The sequence below is a fragment of the Notamacropus eugenii genome, chromosome X, assembly GCF_028372415.1.
Source record: "Notamacropus eugenii isolate mMacEug1 chromosome X, mMacEug1.pri_v2, whole genome shotgun sequence".
Lineage (NCBI taxonomy): Eukaryota > Metazoa > Chordata > Mammalia > Diprotodontia > Macropodidae > Notamacropus > Notamacropus eugenii.
The window spans coordinates 77,421,695-77,440,551 of NC_092879.1; positions in this window are offsets into that span (position 1 = coordinate 77,421,695).

Here is an 18,857-nt window from a genome sequence, read left to right on the forward strand (position 1 = left end):
CTGACTTTCCTTGTCACCTCCCTTGAATTTTCATTGTCATTTTTAAGAGGTTTAATAATACTAATTTTACATCAGTGAGATGCAGTTATGCTTTTTGATTCCCATTTACAAAATTGGCCTGGATACAAGTCTCAGTTTTCCTTCTCCCCTCAGAAACAATTTGCAAGTAATCCCCAGGTAATGAGGGGTGTTTTCAGAAGAATTTAGTATGTGTCATGCAGGGTCTGCCCTCCAGTATCATGAATTTTCTCACTTAATGACAGCTCCAAATTCAAAGCAGAAACTAAAGTGAAAAGAAATTTAGGTAAACTTGTCTCAGATTCCATTTTTCCAAGCCCCCTTACTTGGAGACAGAGGTGGCCCATATTCCAGGACTTTTGCCATGACATCAAAGTGACAAGCCATCTCCTGGCATCCCCTGGTTTACTCATATTGCTAACTTCTTTAGAAGAAAAGTTAACACATTTTTTTAACCACAGAGAAGCCCAAAGGCACAAGCTGTAAATCTCCCTCCCATGTCTTCTGTTCTTATCAATAGTCTTTTTCTTCATTTCCCTCTTCAGCTGGAAAAGTCACATTCCTGGGACTCTACACACCTAGAGAACACCCTGGTCTCTAACCTGATTTTTTCACTGAGCTTCTACTGGGAGTGACTAGAATAAGTCACCATATAGAGGGGATTGAGATAAGATCAGCTGGAGGCAGAAAGGGGCAATGTAAACCAAAGCAAGGACTGCCTTGAATACACATAGACTAGGCCAAAGGTATATTCTTCACTGTTTTTCAGTTTATTGGCTTATCCTAAGGATTTCCTTAAGACACTCAGGGAAGGTAGAGGAGGAAGACAGTATGTGCTTGTCCAGTACTTGTCCAGAGTCAGGAAGTCAGTGTGTGCCCACCTGCTCCAGAGGCTTGCTAGACCAGATGCTGTCTAGGTGAGTAGCTCCTGTAAGTACCACTGCCTTTTGATTTCACCAGATCTAGATCTTGCACTTCTGGAATAAATCCAGTGCCTTCCTAAGTAAGTCAGAGTTGTTTCCCATGAGATCCAAGGTTCTTCCTTGGCTCACATAACTAAAATCATCATAGATGACTTTTATGGCCTTGGATCTGTAGCCTCTCAGCAACAATAGTTGCTTTCTCGTACTTCTTTTGGGACTTAATGATATTATCTTCTATTGCTGAGCTACAATTTCTGCTTTTCCCAGAGGGGAAGTAGGTTTGATTCCGTGAGGGACACATCCCTTTCTTTGGGCCTATGGTTGTTGTTGGTTAGTCATTTCAGTTGTTTCTGATTCTTTGTGACCCCATTTCGGGGTTCTTTTGGCAAAGATACTAGAGCGGTTTGCCATTTCCTTCTCTAGCTCATTTTACAGATGAGGAAACTGAGGCAAGCAGGGTTAAGTGACTTGCTTGGGGTCATACAGCTAGTAAGTGTCTGAGCCATATTTGTTTTATTTTTTAATTAATTTATTTGTTTTCAGTTTTCAGCAATCACTTCCATAAGTTTTAAATTTTTCTCCTCCTACTCCCCCCCCCAAGATGGCATGCAGTCTTATATGGGTTCTACACGTACATTCTTATTAAATACATTTTCACTTTAGTCATGTTGCATAGAAGAATTAAAACAAATGAGAGAAACCATGAGAAAAAACAAAACATAACACAAAAGAAAAGTTTGCTTCATTCTGCATTCCAACTCTATAGTTCTTTCTCTGGATGTGGATGGCATTTTGTATCAAGAGTCCTTTGGAAATATTTTAGGTCCTTGCGTTGCTGTAAGGACTAAGTCTATCAGAAACAGATCTCCTACACTATGGCTCTTACTGTGTATAATGCGCTCCTGGTTCTGCTCCTTTCACTCAGCATCAGTTCATATAAAACTTTCCAGGTCTCTCTGAAGTCTTCCTGTTCATCATTTCTTATAACACAATAGCATTCCATTACATTCATATGCCACAACTTGTTCAGTCATTCCGCAATTGATGGGCATCCCCTCAATTTTTAGTTCTTGGCCACCACAAAAAGAATTGCTATAAATAATTTTGCACATATGTGTCCTTTTCCCATTTTTATGATCCCAAAGCAGTATTGCTGGGTCAAAGGGTATACACATTATTATAGCCCTTTGGTCATAGCTCCAAATTGCCCTCCAGAATGGTTGGATCAGTTCACAGCTACACCAATAATGAATTAGTCTAGTTCCAACTCTTCCACATCTTCTCCAACATTTATCATCTTCTTGTTTTCTCATATTAGCCAATCTGATAGGTGTGGTGTGGTACCTCAGAGTTGTTTTCATTTGCACCTCTCTAATCAATAGTGATTTAGAGCATTTTTTCATATGACTATAGATATCTTTAATTTCTTCTTCTGAAAACTGCCTGTTCATATCCTTTGACCATTTATTCATTGGGGAATGACTTGTATTCTTGTAAATTTGACTCAGTTCTCTGTGTATTTTAGAAATGAAGCCTTTATCACAGGTACTAGTTGTAAAAATTCTTTCCCAGTTTTCTGCTTCCCTCCTAATCCTGGTTGCATTGGCTTTGTGTAGAAACTTTTCTTTTTAACATAATCAAAATTATCCATTTTGCATTTCATAATGCTCTCTATCTCATGTTTGGTCATAAATTTCTCCATTCTCTATAAATCTGACAAATAAATGATTCCTTGCTCCCCTAATTAGTTTAGCCTTTTTACCTAGATCATGTATCCATTTGAACTTTATTCTTGTGTACGGTGGTGTCAGGCATTGGTCTACGCCCAGTTTCCGCCAAACTTTTTTTCAGTTTTCCCAGAAGTTTTTGTCAAACAGTGAGTTCTTATCCCATGGTCATTGACTACTATGTCTTTTGTATGTAATCTCTTCCACTGATCTACCCCTCTATTTCTTAGCCAGTACCAAGGAGTTTTGATGATTGCTGCTTTGTAATGCAATTTGAGATCTGGTATGGCTAGGTCACCTTGCCCAGCAATTCTTTTCATTAATTCCCTTGATATTCAGGATCTTTTGTTCTTCCAGATGAATTTTGTTATTATTTTTTCTAGTTCTAGAAAATAATTTTTTGGTAGTTTGATTGGTAAGGCACTGAATAAGTAAATTAATTTAGGTAGATGTCATTTTTATTGTATTAGCTTGGCCTACCCACGAGTAACTGATGTTTTTTCCAGTTATTTAGATCTGACTTTATTTGTGTGAAAAGTGTTTTGTAATTGTGTTCATATAGTCCCTGGGCTTGTTTTGGCAGGTAGACTCCCAAATATTTTACAGTGTCTACAGTAACTTTAAATGGGATTTCTCTTTCTATCTCTTGCTGTTGGGCTTTGTTAGTAATATATAGAAATACAGATCATTTATGTGGATTTATTTTGTATCCTTCAACTTTGCCAAAGTTGTTTATTATTTCAAGTTGTTTTTTACTTGATTCTCTAGGATTCTCTAAGTATATCATCATATCATCTGCAAAGTGATAACTTAGTTTTTTCTTTGCCTATTCCAATTCCTTCAATTTCTTTTTCTTCTCTTACTGCTAAAGCTAACATTTCTAGTACCATATTGAATAACAGTGGTGATAATGGACATCCTTGTTTCACCCCCAATCTTATTGCTAATGCATCTGGCTTATCCCCGTTACATATAATGCTTGCTGACGTTTTTTAGGTAGATACCACTTATTATTTTAAGGAAGGTTACATTTATTCCTATGTTCTCCAGTGTTTTCAATAGGAATGGGTGTTATATTTTGCCAAAAGCTTTTTCTGCATCTATTGAGATGGTTTGTTAGTTTTGTTGTTGATAAGATCAATAATGCTAATAGTTTTTCTGATATCAAACCAGACCTGCATTCCTGGTATAAATCTTACCTGATCAAAGTGTATTATTCTCTTAATAAGTTGCTGTAATCTTTTTGCTAATATCTTATTTAAAATTTTTGCATCTATATTCATCAGGGAAATTGGCTTATAATTTTCTTTCTCTGTTTTGGCTCTTCCTGGTTTAGATATCAGCACCATATTTGTATCATGAAAAGAATTTGGTAGTACTCCTTCTTTGCCAGTTTTCCTAAATAGTCTCTATAGTTTTGGAATTAACTGTTCTTGAAATGTCTGATAAAATTTGCTTGTAAATCTATCTGCCCTGGAGATTTTTTTCTAGGGCGTTTATTGACGGCTTATTCAATTTCTTTTTCTGAAATGGGATTAAGTATTTTACTTCCACTTCTGTTAATCTGGTCAATTTATATTTTTGTAAATATTCATCCATTTCATTAAAATTGTCAAATTTATGGGCATAAAGTTGGACAAAGTAATTTCTAATTATTGTTTTAATTTCCTCTTCATTGGAGGTGAGTTCACCCTTTTAATTTTTGATACTGGTAATTTGGTTTTCTTCTTTCTTTTTCAAAATCAAATTGACCAAAGGTTTTTCAATTTTCTTGTTTTTTTTCATAAAACCAGCTCTTAGTTTTATTTATTAGTTTGATGGTTTTCTCAATTTCAGTTTTATTAATCTCTCCTTTGGTTTTCATTATTTCTAATTTGGTATTTAATTGAGGATTTTCATTTTGTTCTTTTTCTAGCTTTTTCAGTTGCATGCCCAATTCACTTATCTCTTCTTTCTCTATTTTATTCATGCAAGCATTCAGAGATCTGAACCTTCCCCTAAGAACTGCTTTTGCTGCATTTCATAAGTTTTGGTAGGTTAGCTCATTATTGTCATTCTCTTGAATGAAGTTGATTGTTTCTATGATTTGTTGTTTGACCCACTCATTCTTGAAAATTAGATTATTTAGTTTCCAATCAATTTTTGGTCTATCTTTCTATGGCCCTTTATTACATATAATTTTTATTGCATCTTGATCTGAAAAGGATGCATTGACTATCTTTGCCTTTCTGCACTGGATTGTGAGGTTTTTATGCCCTAGTACATAGTCAATTTTTGTGTATGTACCATGTACCACTGAGAAAAAGGTATTTTCCTTTCTATCTCCATTCAGTTTTCTCCAGAGGTCTATCATATCTACCTTTTCATCTCCTTAACTGTTTCCTCATTTATTTTGAGGTTAGATTTATCAAGATCAGAGAGGGGGAGGTTGAGGTCCCCCACTAGTATAGTTTTGCTGTCTGTTTCTTCCTGTAACTCCCTTCTCCTCTAAGAATTTGGATGCTATACTAGTTGGTGCATACATATTTAGCAATGGTATTATTTCATTGTCTATGGTGCCTTTTAGCAGGATATAGTTTCCTTCCTTATCTCTTTTGATTAGATCTATTTTTGCTTTTGATTTGTCTGAGATTAAGATTGCTACACTGGCTTTTATATATTCTACTCCAGGCTTTTACCTTTACCCTGTGTGTATCCCCCTCTTTCAAAGGTGTTTCTTATAAACAACATATTATAGCATTATGGTTTTTAATCCATTCTGCTATCAGTCTCCATTTTATATGAGAATTTATCCCATTCACATTCATAGTTATGATTACTATCTATATCTTTCTCTCCATCCTATTTCCCCCCTCCCATTTATGATTTTATTTCTCCCTTCTTCCTTTCCCTCCTCAAAAGAGTTTTACTTCTGACTACTACCTCCCTCAATCTTCCCTCCCTTCTATGAGCCCCCCTCCCTTTTCTTTTCCTTTTCCCTTACTACCTCTTCCCTCCCTTCTAACCATCCCCTCCCTTTGCTTTCTCCTTTCACTTCCTAATGCCTGTAGGGCAAGTTAGATTTCTAGATGTAACTGAATATGTTGTTCCCTCCATGAACCAAGTCCAATGAGAATAAAGCCCAAACAATGCTCATCTTCCTCCCTTCTATGCCTTTACTATAATATGTTTTTGTGCCTCTTCATGTGATGTATTTTACCCTTTTTTGCTTCCTCCTTTCCTTTTCTCCCATTACAATCCCTTCACACCTTTTAATTATGTTATGTCATAATAAATGTACACTTCTCAAGATTAACAAGTATCATCCTCCCATATAGGGATGTAAACAGTTTGCCCATATTGATTAACAAGTTTTTAAATTTTTTTTTCCCACCTGTTTACCTTTTTATGCTTCTCTTGAGTCTTGTATTTGAAGATCAAATTTTCTATTGAGCTGTGGCCTTTTCATCAGGGAGGTTTGGAAATCCCTTATTTCACTGAATGTCCAATGCCTTGCATGAAAGATTACATTCAATTTTGCTAGGTAATTGATCCTTGGTTGTAGTCCAAGCTCCTTTGCCTTATGGAATATTATATTCACATCCCTCCAATCTTTTAATGTAGAAGCTGGAAGGTCCTGTGTGATCTTGACTGTAGTTCTTTGATATTTGAATTGTTTCTTTATGGCTGCTATTGCAGTATTTTCTCCTTGACTTGATAGTTCTGGAATTTGGCATCAATATTCCTTGGCATTTTCAATTGGGAATCTCTTTCAGGAGGTGTGATTGGTGGATTCTTTCGATGACTATTTTACCCTCTGGATCTAGGACCTCAGGGCAGTTTTCCTTGATGATTTTTTGGAAGGTATTGTTCAGGCCCTTTTTTTCATCATGGCTTTCTGGTAAACCAATAATTCTTAGATTTGTCTCCTGGACCTAATTTTCAGGTCAGTTGTTTTTCCAATGAGATATTTTAAATTTTCTTCTATTTTTTTCATTCTTTAGATTTTGTTTGACTGATTCTTCATGTCTCAAAGAGTCATTAGCTTCTACTTACCCAATTCTAATTTTTGACAAATTGATTTCTTCATTTAGCTTTTGTACCTCCTTTTCCATTTGTCCAATTTTCCCAGTTAGATTTTTGTACTTCCTTATCCATTTGGTAAATTTTAGCTTGTAAGGAGCTGTTTTCTTCGTTGAATTCTTTTTTCATTTTGTCATTTGTATTTTTTGAATGTTTATTTATTTATTTTTAGTTTTCAACATTCATTTCCACAAAATTTTGAGTTCCAAATTTTCTCCCCATCTCTCCCCTCCCCCACCTCAAAACGCCATGCATTCTGATTACTCCTTCCCCCAATCTGCCTTCCCTTTTATCATACCCTTCCCTTTCCTTATCCCCATCATCTCTTTTTTCTTATCGGGCAAGATAGATTTCTATACCACATTACCTATATTTCTTATTTCCCAGTTACATGCAAAAACAATTCTCAACCTTTGTTCCTGAAATTTTGAGTTCTGACTTTTCTCCCTTCCTCCCTCCCCACCCATCCCCACTGAGAAGGCAAGTAATTCAATATAGGCTATGAATGTGTAGTTTTGCAGAAGACTTCCATAATAGTCAGGTTGTCTAAGACTAACTATATTTCCCTCCATCCTATCCTTCCCCCCATTTATTCTATTCTCTCATTTGACCTTGTCCAGCCCCAAAAGTATTTACTTCTAATTACTCCCTCATCCCATTTGCCCTCCCTTCTATCATCCCCCTACACCACACTTATCTCCTTCTCCCCTGCTTTCCTGTAGTGTAAGATAGATTTTCATACCAAATTGAGTGTGCATGTTATTCCCTCCTTAAGCCAAATGTGATGAAAGTGACTTCACTTTTTCCCCTCTCATCTCTCCCCCTTTCCCCTCCATTGAAAAAGTTTTTTCTTGCCTCTTTTATGAGAGATAATTTGCCCCATTCCATTTCTCCCTTTATCCTCCCAATATATTCCTCTGTCACTCTTTAATTTTATTTTTTTAGATATCATTTCTTCCTATTCAACTCACCTTGTGCTCTCTATCTATATATGTATGTATAATCCCTCCAACTACCCAAATACTGAGAAAAGTCTCAAGAGTTACAAATATTATCTTTCCATGTAGGAATGTAAACAGTTCAAATTTAGTAAGTCCCTTAGGATTTCTCTTTCCTCTACCTTTTCATGCTTCCCCTTGTTTGGAATTCAACATTTTTTAAAAGAATGTTAAAAATTATTTTTACATGTAATTGATAAAAAATGATAATATCAATAGAAAAAACAAGTGGGGACAGAAAGCACTCCTCTTGCTGCCTCAGCGTGTTTTAAAAAGCCAACTGACATTTTTAGTAAAGAGTGTGAACTTGGGCCATTTCTGAGACTGTCCAGTTGATACATGAATGACATGGGATGGACACAGATATAAGCTTCAAGGTTCTCTTTTATTGTTGTTTACATTAAAAAAAACAAAACTGTGTCCTCCAGCTCAGTGTCGGTTGTCAGGTGTAAGGCCCCGAGAACAGGGATGCTGTGTCACAAACATGGTGCTGAGTGTCTACACGTTTGTTGAACATATTTATTAATGAGAGTGGTAACACTCTCCATTGTAACAGTACCCTCCATGGTAATGCCCAGAAAGAGGCATTTCAAACTCATTATCTATCTCCCCCGAACCTCTCCTCCTCCCAGCTTCCTTATTATGGTATTCATGGGGAGCAGGGAGGACCATCCTTCCAGTCACCCCAGGAGTCATCCTCTGCTACTCTCCATCTTTTTTCCCCTACCTTCACAACATCTGTCTTATGCTCCCTTATTTCCTCAGACACTGCCCACACCCCATGCAGGCCCTCATCACCTCATGCCATGATTCTTGTAGTGATCTGCTGGGGGCGCTGCCTGATGCAGATCTGTCTCCCTTCCACTTCAGAAACTCCAGTGGCCTATTATCCCCAGGATCAAATCCTTTCTTTGGCTTTTAAAGCTCTTCCCAACCTAACCCCTTCCCACCTGTCCAGTGCTCTTATACCTTGTTCTCTCCTATATATACACTGTATATTTCTTGCGAACACAGTTGTTTGTATGTTTTTTCATTCATGAAAAAATGTCAGTCCTTCAGCAGGAGGGAGCATTGTTTTTACATGGAGGCTGGCTAAGTGAGGCAGTAGACAGAGCTCTGGGCCTCAAGTCAGGAAGACCTGAGTTTGAATTTGGTCTCACAGCTTATTAGCTGTATTTCTTAGCCTCTGCCTCAGTTTCCTCATCTACAAAATGGGGAGAACAATAACCCCTACCTCCCAGGGTTGTTGTGAGGATTGAAGGAGATACTATTTGTAAAAGTACTTAGCCCAGTGCACAGCACTTAGTAGGTGCTATAAAAATGCTTCTTGTCCTCCCTTGCCCCTTCTTCCCTTGGTATCCCCAGGCAGCACTTAACACAGCCCTTGCTATAGGAGCTCTTCATAAATGTTTGTTGACTGACTATTGACTAACTAACGTCAGACTCTGCAGTTTTAATAAATGTGTGTTGATTGATTGATTGCAGTTGCTCTCGATAATAACATATTTCTCTGGCCCTAAAGGCTTACTAAGTGCTTCTACCAGTCAGCCTCCTCATCAGCTGCCTGGCCAGAGGCTGAGGGAGGACCGGGGATCCGAAACCAAGCCTGGAGGACTTAATCCTTGGTCATCTTGCAAGGGCTGCAGGCTTCAACACCCCTCCTCCCATCCCCCCGCCTACCACTTTTCCACTTCTGAAACCACAATCAAATAAATTATTGCTTCAGGAAGGAGGGGCCCTTTATTCCCCTATGGCTTCATACATCATCGCTGGAAATTTCTAGGCCAAAATATCCCCCCCTCACTTCCACTCCCCTGTAAGTAAGTGTTATCCCCCTCCAGGGAGAAAGTAAGCTCCTTGAAGGCAAGTATCCCCAGTGCTTAGCACATAATAAACACTTAATACATAATTTTCATTCAGGTATTCTTTCACCTTACATATAAGGAAACTGAGGCTGGGAGAAGCCACTTTGCTTTTTCCAATGTCATAGGGCTGAATGAGAGGAAGCAGATGTTTCAGCGGAAAGCTGAACGGCTTTGGAGTCCTGTGCCTGTGGCTTCCTACCTGTTCTATGACCTTGGGGGAGTTATGTAAACTTGCTGGGCCTCAGTTTCTCTAACTCTGAGTGGATGGAGATTTTAAAAAAAATAACGAAACAAAAAGGTAGTTTTAGAATGGCTTCTAAGGACCCCTTTCCATCTATGATCTTTAGTCCTTGGTCTGTTTCCTTGACAAAGCTGATGATCTGTGTTTTTATAGCCAGACACGCCAATCTCAGCTGAGTGGGAGTTTGCTCCACTGCATCAGGGCACTTTTGTTCCACTGGAGTGCTCCCAGCTTGGCTCAAAGGCTCCCTCTACTGGTTTTTCATCACCTCCCCCCAGGCTCACATTTCCAATTCTCTTTGGCCATTCTCTGGAAAATCAGCAGCCAATTGAACCTTCCCTTTTTCTTCTCTTCCTTCCTCTGCTCTGCACTTTCTTCCTTCCTCACTGATTGCTTCCTGCTGGGCTGGGAAATAACCAAAATTGCCAAGTTCCTCCGTTGTAGTTCAGTCATGTGTCATTTGTGTCCAACCCTTCGTAACCCCATTTGGGTTTGTTTGGGTTGTTTTGTTTTTTTTAAGATCCTGGAGTGGTTTGCCATTTCCTTCTCCAGCTCATTTTATAGATGAGGAAACAGAGGCAAACAAGGTGAAGTGACTTGCCCAGGGTCACACACTAGTAAGTATCTGAGGACAGATTTGAACTCAGGTCCTCCTGACTCCAGGGCTGGCACTCTATCTACTGTGCCACCTATCTGCCACATATTAATAATAACTGGCATTTATTAAGCACCTACTAGGTGCCAGGCACTGTGCCAAGATCTTTACCAATATCTTATTTGACTCTCACAACAACCCGAGGAAGTAGGTGTGATTATGACCTCCATTTTACAGATGAGGAAACTGAGGCCAACAAGGGTTAAATGACTTGACCAGGGTCATACAACTAATCAAATGTCTGAGGTCACATTTGAATTTATGAAGATAAGTCTCCACTGTGCCACCATGAGCTTATTTGTTTAGTCATGTCTGACTCTTCCCGACTCCAGTTGGGGTTTTCTTGGCAAAGATCCTGGAGTGGTTTGCCATTTCTTTCTCCAGCTCATTTTACAGATGAGGAAACTTAGGCAAAAAGGGTTGTGACTTGTCCTGAATGAGTCACAGTAAGTGTCTGAGACTGGATTTAAACTTAGGTCTTCCTGACTCTAGGTCAGGTTTCCTATCCACTATACCACCTAGCTGTCCCATTAGCTTACTTAGCTTCCTCCAATTTCCAGAAGGATCCCCTTCATCCAGGTCTGCATGCAAGTCTTCTCATCCCTCTAGGAATTTCCCCCCCTTCTCTTTACAAAAGAGGAGGGCCCAGTTTAGGTCCCAATTCCATCCTAATCCCACCTCCCCGGGGGGAGGACCTGGGGTTACATGTGATGTTTCATTTAAACCTCTGAGACCTGCAGTTTATAAAGGGATGAGACCTTTTCCAAAATGTCCTCTTCAACCAAATCAAGTAAAAGCCCATAACTTAGTCTTTTTCAGGCTTTGCAGGGGCTTTAAGAGAGTGGACTTCTTTCTGTTCCTCCAATAAGATCCTCTGTCTCCCGTCTCTCCTTTTCACTGTGTCTCCTCTAGGTCTGAATCCTCTCCCTCCTCACAAACACTTCCTATCTTCCTGGGATCTAACCTACAAGAGGCCCTCTCTCTCAGATTATCTCTAACGTACCTGACTTCCAGGTGCCTCCGAAATTGGAATGTAAACTGCTTGAGAGCAGGGACTGTTTACTCTTTTTGCCTTTCTTTGTATCTTCTCACTAATCATATTGACTTTTCTTCACTTCCAGAGAAGCAAGAGTAATTTACTGCTGTCAGACTCTTTTTGACCATACTTGGGGTTTTCTTGGCAAAGATACTGGAACAATTTCCCATTTGCTTCTCCAGCTCCTTTTACAGTTGAGGAAACTGAGGCAAACAGAGTTAAGTGACTTGCCCAGGGTCACACACCTAGTAAATGTCAGGCCAGATTTGAACTCAGGAAGACGAATCTTCTTGACTCCAGGCTGTGTATTCTATTCACTATAGCACCACCTAGTGGCCCCTAATTTACTTTGAGAGGAGGCCTTTCCAATGTGATTTCATAGTTGAGTTAGAAGTAAGGACATTTTACCTAAATCCATTCCTGTTTTGCCTTATTTAGGATTATAAGAATTAGAGGTGGAAAGGACCTTCTAGATCTGAGGTGTCGAAGTCACAGTTCTAAAAACTCTAGATTAAAATATCATTGGGAAATGTTTAACAAAATAAAATAAAAATATTATCCAACATAGATAATGCTAATTTGAGGATTTCTAATTTGGTATGTGGTCTGCAGGGCTCCTTTCCAATTTGAGTGTGCCACACTGGCAATCGAGCCTCCTCTATCACATTTAGGAAATTTGAAACCCTGAGAGGCACAAGTGAATTGCTGAAGGCCACGTTTAAGTAATAAGCCACAGACCTGGAATTCTGAATTACACACACACCGAGAGCTGGAGGGGCCCTTAGAGACCCTTTAGTCTACTCCTTACCACTGGTCTTGAGGGCTTCTTCCCAGGAGATACTTGGGAGGCAATCCACTCTATTTTGATAGAATTCTAATTGTGAAGAAATCTTTTTCATCTGGTATAATATTATCTCTTTGTGATTTCTATCCTGGGGGGTGGGGTGGAGATACGGGCCAAATCAGAGGGCCTTTAGAATACTGTACTTGAAAAGAGCTTCCTAGCCCCTCCATCCCCCTTCCCTGTCTTGAATAGATCCTCGTGCAGTGGTTCACCCAGATCCATACAGTCTGACCGGGGAAAGCCCCACCTTTAGAGGGCCTAGACCTCATCATATGGTTGTCTTAACCTTTGATTAATCCTTTTACGAAGGGGATTTGTTCTGGGAAGTTTGGATTCAGTCACAGGGGCCACACTTGGGGACCTAGAGGGCCACATGTGGCCTCCAGGTCACAGGTTGCCTACCCTTGGGTTAAGACCTTGGGAGTAAGGAAGCTATTGGTCTGCTGTTTCAGTCTTGTGTGACCTATTATGTCACCCCATTTGTGACCCCGTGTGGGGTTTTCTTAGCCGAGATGCTGGAGTGGTTTGCCATTTGCTTCTCCAGTTTATTTTATAGATGAAGAAACTGAGGCAAACTTGGGTCTAAGTAAGTAGTGAGTATCTGAGGCCTTACTTGACTTGGGTCACAGCTAATAAGTGTGAGGCCAGATTTGAATTCAGACATAAATCTTCCTCCAGATTAATCCAGGCCCAGCACTCTATCCACCACATGGCCCTCTAGCTGAAGACCAGAATTCAAATCTTACTGGCTCAGTGACCCTGAGCAAGTCAGTTAGCCTCTCAGCTCAGTTTCTTCCTCTCCTGTCCTTTGGTGTTCTACCCAGAGGAAGGTATACTCCATGGCCAAAAGCTACCTTTTTTCCTTTGGGTTTACTGGCTACATTTCTTGCTCAAAGATCAAACCTTAAACCCAATTCACTCTGGAGGTCATAGACTGGACAAGACCCCACCCACAAAGTACAGTAATCACTTTTTTTAAAATTTATTTTTAGTTTTCAACATTCATTTCCACAAGATTTTGAGTTCCAAATTTTCTCCCCATCTCTCCCCTCCCCCACCCCAAAACACTAATGCATTCTGGTTACTCCTTCCCCCAATCTGCTCTCTCTTCTATCATACCCCTTCCTTCCCTTATCCCCATCTCCTCTATTTTCTTGTAGGGTGAGATAGATTTCTATACCCCATTTCCTGTATTTCTTATTTCCCAGTTGTATGCAAAAACAATTCTCAACATTCATTCCTAAAACTTTGAGTTTCAGCTTCTCTCCCTTCCTCCCTCCCCACTCATCCCCACTGAGAAGGGAAACAATTCAGTATAGGCTATATATGTGTATTTTTGCAAATGACTTCCATAATAGTCATGTTGTGTAAGACTAACTATGTTTCCCTCCATCCCTCAATCCTGCCCCCTATTTATTCTATTCTTACTTTTGACCTTGTCCTTCCCCTAAAGTGTTTACTTCTATTTACCCCCTCCTCCCATTTGCCTTCCCTTCATTCATTCCTCCCCAACCCACTTATCCCCTTCTCCCCTACTTTCCTGTAGCGTAAGATAGATTTTCATACCAAATTGAGTGTGCATATTATTCTCTCCTTATGCCAAAACTGATGAGAGTAAACTTCACTTTTTCCCTCTTACTTCCCTCTTTTCCCCTCCATTGGAAAAGCTTTTTCTTGCCTCTTTTATGAGAGATAATTTGCCCCATTCCATTTCTCCCTTTTCTCCTCCCAATACATTCCTCTCTCACCCCTTAATTATATTTATTAGATATCATCCCTTCCTCACTCACATATTGTAGCAGATCATGTTTGTGTATGTGTATGTGTTTGTGTATCATGTTCTGATTTGTTATACGATTTCTTTCATTTATCTTAGTCTGACTACATAGCATGACTATAGTGAAAATATACTCAATAGGAAAGTATATGTAGAATCTATACAGAATTGTATGCAGTCGTGGGGAGGGAGGGGGGTAGTGGGGAGTAGGTGGGGAGGGATAAAATCGCAATTGTATGGCAGTGATTGTTAAACATTACAAACTTTAAAAAAAAAAAAAAAGATATCATCCCTTCCTATTCAACTCACCCTGTGCCCTCTGTCTATATATATATATATACATATATATATATATATATATATATATATATATACACGTATATGTGTGTGTGTGTGTGTCTGTATAATCCCTCCAACTACCCAAATACTGAGAAAGGTTTTCAAGAGTTACAAATATTATCTTTCCATGTAGGAATGTAAACAGTTCAACTTTAGTAAGTCCCTTAGGATTTCTCTTTCCTGTTTACCTTTTCATGCTTTTCTTGATTTTTGTGTTTGAAAGTCAAATTTTCTATTCAGCTCTGGTCTTTTCATCAAGAATGCTTGAAAGTCCTCTATTTCATTGAAAAACCATTTTTCCCCCTGAAGTATTATACTCAGTTTTGCTGGGTAGGTGATTCTTGGTTTTAATCCTAGTTCCTTTGACTTTTGGAATATCATATTCCAAGTCCTTCAGTCCCTTAATGTAGAAGCTGCTAGATCTTGTGTTATCCTGCTTGTATTTCCACAATACTCAAATTGTTTCTTTCTGACTGCTTGCAATATTTTCTCCTTGACCTGGAAACTCTGGAATTTGGCTACAGTGTTCCTAGGAGTTTTCCTTTAGGGATCTCTTTCAGGAGATGATCAGTGAATTCTTTCAATATTTAGTTTACCCTCTGGTTCTAGAATATCAGGGCAGTTTTCCTTGATAATTTCATGAAAGATGATGTGTAGGCTCTTTTTTTTATCATGGCTTTCAGGTAGGCCCATAATTTTTAAATTGTCTCTCCTGGATCTATTTTCCAGGTCAGTTGTTTTTCCAATGAAATATTTCACATTGTCTTCTATTTTTTCATTCTTTTGGTTTTGTTTTGTAATTTCTTTGTTTCTCATGAAGTCATTAGCTTCTGTCTGCTCCATTCTCATTTTTAAAGAATTGTTTTCTTCAGTGAGCTTTTGAACCTCCTTTTCCATTTGGTTAATTCTGCTTTTTAAAGCATTCTTCTCCTCATTGACTTTTTGGACCTCTTTTGCTATTTGTGTTAGTCTGTTTTTTAAAGGCGTTATTTTCTTCAGCATTTTTTTGGGTCTCCTTTAGCAAGCTGTTGATTTGCTTTTCATGATTTTCTTGTATTACTCTCATTTCTCTTCCTAATTTTTCCTCCACCTCTCTTACTTGATTTTCAAAATCCTTTTTGAGCTCTTCCATGGCCTGAGGTAATTGTTTCTCTTTTTCCCAGGAACCATGAACGTCTTCCCCTCCCAGTTTGATTTTTTTTTTTTGATTTAAGGGGCCATCCCTTGAGTAACTACTTAAAGAAGCCTTGAATTAGACTCCAGTAGACATCTCAGATTAGACTGCAGTACACACTTAGATTAGACTCCAGTAGACATCTTGGATTAGACCTTAAATGGACATCTTGAATTAGACTCCAGTAGACATTTTGGATTAGACCTCCAGTAGACATCTTGAATTACATGGGTCACTGGATCCAGAAGGCTCTAGAGGTGAAAATGAGGCTGATGACTTTGCACAGCCCTCCCTCACTCAAAACAAAGTCAAGTGCAAATCATGTCATCATTTTTCTGATGTCATGGTCTTCTTTGGCAATGAAGGATGAATACAACAACAACAAAGAAGCCAATTCGTTGAATGAGTATATCTCACTCAAAGTGAGAATGTGATAAGACCTTAGCCTAAAAGGGCCAGGGTCTCACATTGCATCCTGGGCCATCTCCAGCTGTCCTGATGAATATCAGCCCACTGGACCCAGATGGCTTGGGAGAAGAAAGTGAGGTTGCCGACCTTGAATTCCCTCCCTCCCTCAAATCAGTCACCTGAAAATCATGCCATCATCTTAATGTCGTGGTGTTCTTCAACAATGAAGGACAAACACAACTTCTGCAAAATTGGGCTAATCATAGCACCTACCTCATAGGATTGTGAGGCTTAAGATAATGAGCCTATAAGTGCTTTGCAAAACTTAAAGCATTTTATAAAATGGATTATCACTATTATACTCTTTCTCATACACCACCTTCCAACCACAGTTCCAACAGAACTGTCTAGAGACCTTGCCCAGGAGGATCTTCAGAAATGGAACCCTGGGGCCCCCCTTTGGATACTGCCTTTGTTTCCAGAAGGGGTGTGTCTGCACCCCAGAGACTTTGTAGGCCAAAGTATTCTGGGCTCAGTTGTCTCCCCCTTTTAGACTATAAATTCCTTGAGGCCAAGGATAGTCTGGCTTTTGTACTTGTATCCCTAGGGCCTAGCACAGTGTTTGGGGCAAAGTAATGTGAGAGATAGCTAAAGTTATTTTCAAAGTAAGTTATTGTTTGTTGATGAAGTCATTGAGAATAAGTTAGATAATAAGAAAGCCAGCAGACTGCAGGTGGACTCAACCAATCAGGAGACAGACAGTGGCCTTCAGAAAATTATGAAGTTTTTGATATAGGAACCAAATCTACAGCTAGCTGGAACTAGCCAAGAAAAGTGACCTAGAGTTACCTGGAGAAGGCTTTTCTTCACTGCACTTGCTTAATGAACCTCACGCATATAAGCAGACACATCCCGCATAAAATTATCCCTCCATTTTCTGATCATGGGACCTATGTTAAAGTATGTTTGAGAGGGGGAATCACACTAAGGGGGGTTATGTAATGGGCATGTAGAGAAGTTGGTGACATAATGGAGAATGGACCAATCCATTTCCTGGTGGGAGAATCTCAATTCTGTATTCAGTGCTCCCTCCTCCTGAAAAGAGGGTTGGGGCCCGCTTTGGCCAAAGTGTTCAATTCCTCTGGACTCTGCTGTAATACATTTTCCTTGGTACCTTATTCATGTCAAGCGTGTTTCTGACAGTAAGCACTTAATAAATGATTTTTTTCATTTATTCGTAGTTGCTTCTATTTCATAAACCCTTTGGAGGACGTCCTTTTATAAGCATATCTGATATGACAGCTAGGCAGCTAGATGGCTCAGTAGATAGAGTGCTAGACCTGGAATCAGGAAGACTCGAGTTCAAATAAGGCCTCAGATACTTACCATCTGTGACCTTAGAGAAGTCACTTTACCTGTTTGCCTCAGTTTCCTCAGCTGTAAAATGAGGATAATAATAATGCCTACCTTCTAAGATTGTTGTGAGGATCAAATGAGATAATAATTGTAAATAATTGCGTAGGGCATACAGTAGGCACTATATAAGTGTTAGCTATTATTATCGTTGTTATGCCATGAAAAGAATCTAAAAAAGGGTCATCTTAGGTATTAATTTCTTATACTTTATTAAAAATAATTTGACATTAATAGTTATACCTCTTTTTGTAAGAAATATGTCTTTACTATACTATATAGATATATAAACATATATCTACATAGATATATAAAATAGATGGGAGGCTAGTTGGCTCAGTAGATAGAGCTGAATTTAGTTTCTTTTCAAACTGAAGGGATTCTTAACCAGGAAAGGGTTCAGAGACACCCCCCCCCCAAGGTGTCCTTGGATAGATTTCAGGAGATCCATGAATTTGAATGGAAAAATAAACATTTATTTTCAAGAATATCTAACAGAAATTTAGCATTTTTTTCAAATATTTAAAAACATTCTGCGAAGGGGTCTATGATATAAAAAAAGATTAAGAATGTCTGACTTATGAATGTGGAAGATTTGAATTTGAATTCTATGTCAGACACTTCCTGGACATGTGCCTGTGGGCAAGTCATTCAACCTCTCAGCCTCAGTTTCCTAGCCTGTGAAAGGGGGATAGTAATAGCACCTCCCAGAGATGTGACCACCAAGTGAAATAACATATATAAAGTGCAATGGAAACCCTAAAGCACCACATCAGTGCTAACCATCAAAGGTTCTAGAGATCTCTGGTGCAGGTTTTATCATACAATTAAAAACTAGTCAAATTGGTTGTAGGCCTTCCGCAGTTTCATATCACTCAATAAGTATTTATTAAGCACCTACTGTGAGTCAGGCACTGTGCTTAGTGCTGGGCATACAAAAAGTATTCCCTACACTCAAGGAGCTCACAGTCTAACGGGGGTGGGGAAGGCTGATGGAGGACAACGTGCAAACAGCTATGTACAAACCAGCCATAAGCAGGATCAATAAGTAATAATGAACAGAGGGAAAGCACTGGGATTAAGAGGGACTGGGGGAAAGCTTTATCAAGGGATAATGAGAGATAATGTGGGTTCCAGGCTGCACTTGGAATCTGGAAGACATGAATGAAGGAATGAAAAAAAAGCATTTATTGTACACTTACTGTGTGCTAAGTACTGTTCTAAATTACAGATAAAAAATCAAAAAGGAAGGCAGTCCCAGGCCTCAAGGAGTTTACATTTTAAAAGGAGATTGGCTTTGTGACTGTGGACAAGTCACTTAGCTTCTGTCTGCTTGTCCCTTTAAGTGTTTGCTTCAGCTTCCTCAGCTGTAAAATG